This window comes from Macrobrachium rosenbergii, chromosome 11 (genome assembly GCF_040412425.1).
Source record: "Macrobrachium rosenbergii isolate ZJJX-2024 chromosome 11, ASM4041242v1, whole genome shotgun sequence".
In the NCBI taxonomy this organism is placed as follows: domain Eukaryota; kingdom Metazoa; phylum Arthropoda; class Malacostraca; order Decapoda; family Palaemonidae; genus Macrobrachium; species Macrobrachium rosenbergii.
Window position 1 is genome coordinate 35,998,117 of NC_089751.1, and position 5,000 is coordinate 36,003,116.

Consider the following 5,000-nt stretch of genomic DNA (forward strand, 5'->3'; position numbering starts at 1 on the left):
ATTGAGTTACATACCCATGGGAACCTTTACGTACAACAAATAGCCAAGTGAATAATTGTTTTCGTGAAAAATATAAATATGCATTTGGAGTTACTATAATACTTATATTTTAACGTTTCATGTGGTCAGTGATATATGGTCAAGGAAAGACAGGTGATGCTGAAGTGCTGTTGCTGTAGTTAAAGATAAATATAAGTCGGCACAGTGCCTTTGCCGGTACAACAATCCTTGAAATAAGTGGTTTAGTATGGACCACTGTTCTAAGATCCTTTAGACCTAGAAATTAAGTCATTTAGATCGATCCTACATGGGTTCCAGAGAAGCACTTCTACCATGAAGGAACACGTATTTTTTATGTAAATTAATTTGGCTGCGTGCCGACACTGGTTCTTGCCATGATAGTGGCGCAGTAAATGATAATAAAAGAGGTGGTGGAGAAATAAGAGGTCCTCTGTGGACCTCTGGCCTCAGTTCATTTGCATGAAGAAATTAAATCACTTAGGCCTCTCCTATAAGGCTTCCTGAGAAGCTTATTACAAAGTTATTTTTATACAGAGTGAGTGGATCGACTGAGCGCCGATGCTGCGCGGTCTGAATTACATTTGGCTGATGGCGGCACTGCAGGCTCGTTGCCGTCGTGTACACAATCCCGGCCTCCCATTGGTTGGCGTTGCTGGTATGCCGTTGCTGTTGAGCAAGGTGTCTACTATTCTAGTGCCGCCGTCAGCCAATCACAGCCTTAGTGCCGCCGTTAGCCAATCACAGCCTAGAACAGGCAGCAACATTACCAAGTCACTTCACTCACTGTAGAAATTATCATTATAATTCACTATTAATTTCCTTTCCGAGATCATGCACAGAAGCGAACACGAAACGTAGGGAATATAAATGAAAATAATAATACTCACCTCTACTCTAGTTATGAAGACTGATATAATGATATAATGATGATCATCACTGCATGAGTGTCACCATTTTTTATTATGAAAACGTTTACCACTATAATAATTATAATCTCAACCTTATTCATCCTACCAACATGGAATTCAAGTGGCACTTGTTTCTCTGAATTTGTTCTATCACTGCAATAATTTACTTACAAATAACACATACACATATATATACACATGTATATATATTATATATATATATATATATATATATATATATATACACAAATATACAGCATATATACTGTATATACATAATATACATATACATATATATATATATATATATATATATATATATATATATATATATATATATATACAGTATATGCTGGTTTAAAGGCATATACGTATACGGATATGAGACACATATCTCTCGTATATACAGTCGACTGAAAAGTTCACTCGCGTGTCCAGAATACATGTGAATACAAGAAACTTTGATCTTTCCTAGATAGTAACCCCCAAAGGTTTTAACCCGGTATGTATCCATCTTTGCGGCGTGTTTAGTACAAGCTCGTTGGGGATGACCGTAAAAACATAAAGAAAAGACCGTAAATATCATAACGATAACGACCCCAAAGAAAGACCCCCGGACTTTGCTGGGGTCACTATCTAGGAAAGATTCGGAAACATCGAAGCCATTCTGATCAACACCAATAGAAATAATTTTCGACCAATCTCGACTGAGCGCCGGTAAAAAACAAAAATGCTTGATTATCAGGAACTACTTGATTTACACATTTAAACAGAATGCGTGAAAGAAAGAACAAAAGCAATGTGGAATTCGACGTCAGATCACCTAAATCGAGAATCTGGTGACCTAATTAGTCGCTGCAACTAATTTTACTTTAAAAATAAATTGACTGGATAATCAGACGCGTAATTAACTAGTTACTGAAATTCTTTTATCAAGATGAGGGGAAAACCTAAGATTCTGGATTATTTTGTGCTTCATTAATAGGTGAAACTCTTTGAATGATGTAATTCATGCCAGTGTTAAAAAGAATATTAATTAATAAATCTGCTGCTTTCTATTACTCTTATAACCAAACCGATTTATTCGGAAAAGTACTATTGACCCCCCAAATGAATACTTTCGACCAACTCGAGAGTCATCAGAATTAGCAAGTTGATTATTTAAATTAATCTGTAATTAAGGAGGAATTCTTTCTTCCTCAGTCCTCCTGGATTTTTGTTACCTTTAATTCTCTTTAAGAGATAAATCGTTATCAATGGAAATAAGCCCACTGATATAAATTTAAAAATTCCTACAATTTTTCCTCTGCTTAAGGTCAGCCCATCCTTCTTTCAGCATGAAAGGCAAATCTGCTAATTTATAACGAGATTATACACACACACACACACACACACACACACACACACACACACACACACACACACACACACACATATATATATATATAATATATGTATATATATTTATATATATATATATATATATATATATATATATATATATATATATATACATATATATAATATACATAATTATTATATATAGATACATACAGTATATATAATAATTCGATCTGCGCTTAAATAAATTGATATTTTCCATATCTGATTCAAGTACAAATACTGAAATATTGCAAAAGTTAGGCTTACTGCCTTCCCTCACACCCTAACCAACTTTCTCGTAAATTTAATCCCGTTCGCATTCAATAAGAGTTAAACTTTCAAAGCCGCCCGTATTGTATGTTACGGGCGCTTGGCTGGCCCTAGCGGTCCCTTCCCTCCACAACACACATATATATGCATGTGTGTGTGTCAGAGAGAGAGAGAGAGAGAGAGAGAGAGAGAGAGAGAGAGAGAGAGAACGTATTCATAAAGTGCCTGTTAAAAAGCATCCTCATTTCACTTCAAAAATAACGATGAAATTTGGTATTCCACTGAATAACGATCAAACATACATAGAATCAATCTACATGAATTGCTATTTCTGTTTAGTATTACTGTAAATAATCCGTCGTTACGTAATTTTACCGGAAAAGTAACAAGGAAACATGGTTCCTAAACTTATTAACAGCTTACTGTTAATAAAATTACCCGCCGTTCAGGCCTAAGAGCGATGGCCCTAAGCTGCCAGTCGTTTAACGAAGCCATTTAAATCAATGTGATAACACATCTGCCAGCATTTTGTATTATTAAAAAACAACCCTAAGAAGAGAACTGGAATAAAAAAAAAATAAAAAAAACTAAATGCGAATACGGAAGAAACAAAAAATATATTCATAATGACAATTACACATACACATATATATATGTGTGTACAGTACATATACATATATAATATATGTGTATATTTATATTTATAATATAAATATGTGTATGTGTAATAAATTAGTTAACTAATAATTACGGGCTACATCCATTCAAAAAAAAAAAAAAAGGTTAAGCGAGACTGAATACATCCAACGCTAAGGGAAATCAAAACCACGAGACAACTGAAGACCACGTTGATGGGCCTAGACGAGGAACGTCCAAAAAGTGAGAACAATGGTTATACGGCCATCATCTGCCGTATTGCTATTAAATGTAACACTGAGATACTATAAGACAATTTAAGGTGACTCTAGGGATAACGCCATGCAAGTAAATGGTACACCCGAGAAAATGTAATGCAACTTAATATGGCACTTGAGATAAGGTAAATGTTAATAGTTTAGGCGACACCTGAAATAATGTAATGCAGCGGAATATAACAATTGAACAATTGAGAGCAAATGTAATGTAACTAAATCTTGCACCAGAGATCACGCGGAATGCACAAATAACAGCACAGATTCTCAAATCAATTAAGTAAAGTAGAACTGAGCGTCCCCCAACTACCCATGGAAATGTAATTATGTTGAAAGACAAATACCGTTCTACTATTCATGTTTAGCAAACATTACTTTATCACTGGTTTTAAATACAATCATCAATGCATTCTAAAACCTGTATCTACAATTTCAATGTATTTATGCGGTTACACTGATTATTATGATTTGCCTCTCAGTAGGTACATGATGAGATTCGGACCGCTTTCCAATTTACTCTTTAAGACGTTATAATTCTCCGAGAGATACGGTAATCCTAATACTTCTCATATGTACTCGGATTTACATATCCAGAAGAATCTCATTTCCGCTGGGATGTTACGAGTACATGCAAGTCCTACTGGTTCATTGCAATCACGGCTTTTATTTCGACTATACAAACAACAATCGTCAATATTAAATATCAGTAAAAATATTAAGATAGTTAGGAATTTAAACCAAATATTTCTGCCTTCACGTGATATGCACTAACAGGGACTGTTATTTGCTACACTGCTAAAGGAAAGGCTTAATCCTGACTGAAACATATAACTAAAATAAGATGGATAATGATGATTATCGTTTTCGTTGAATAAAAACAAATAAAAAAAGCTTCACCCGACCGCTCATTCGCACTTGTATATACGTAATAAAAATGTGAACACCGACCAAAGAGAAAACTACGGAATATCTTTTGTTTCCTGAGATAATTTTCCAAAATAAAGTGAGTGGACGTATTCTTCAAAAGGTTAATAACTATGTAATATACAAAAATATTACCATCTGTTATTTTTAAATATAATAGTTCTCACTTTCCTATTACTCCTCGCAACAGCTGATCACCAACTTGAATCATACGTTCAGGCAGATACTAAGAACGCCTTATCACAATTTCTGCCGTAACTCAAGCCAATTAATTTTCTCCCTACTTTCCAACTGCACATTAAATTTCTTCTGCCTGCACAAGAGATATCAAAGAGTTGACCGGTCAAAAAGGAACTATCAGCCATCTAGCAAGGACACATTTCTGGCGAGATAACATGATGAAAAATAGCATACTAACCATTTCGCATATCAGTGAAACTATCTCTCAGAAGAATCCATTTTATTTTTTTTAGTAATAAATCTGCCAAGTGAGGTTCCAAGTTTCCAATTACTTTTATCATGATGTTAGAAAAAGGATTCATCAAATGCAGAGTGGGAACTGAAAGTGTTACACCCAGAGAGA

The 5,000-nt window shown here is 34.5% G+C and overlaps 1 protein-coding gene across 2 annotated transcripts in view; it reads right to left on the bottom strand.

Moving 5' to 3' along the window:
* Window positions 1-5,000, bottom strand: part of LOC136843327 (serine-rich adhesin for platelets-like) — a 494,565-nt gene that overhangs the window by 349,608 nt on the left and 139,957 nt on the right. The gene's annotated exons all lie outside the window — the stretch shown is intronic.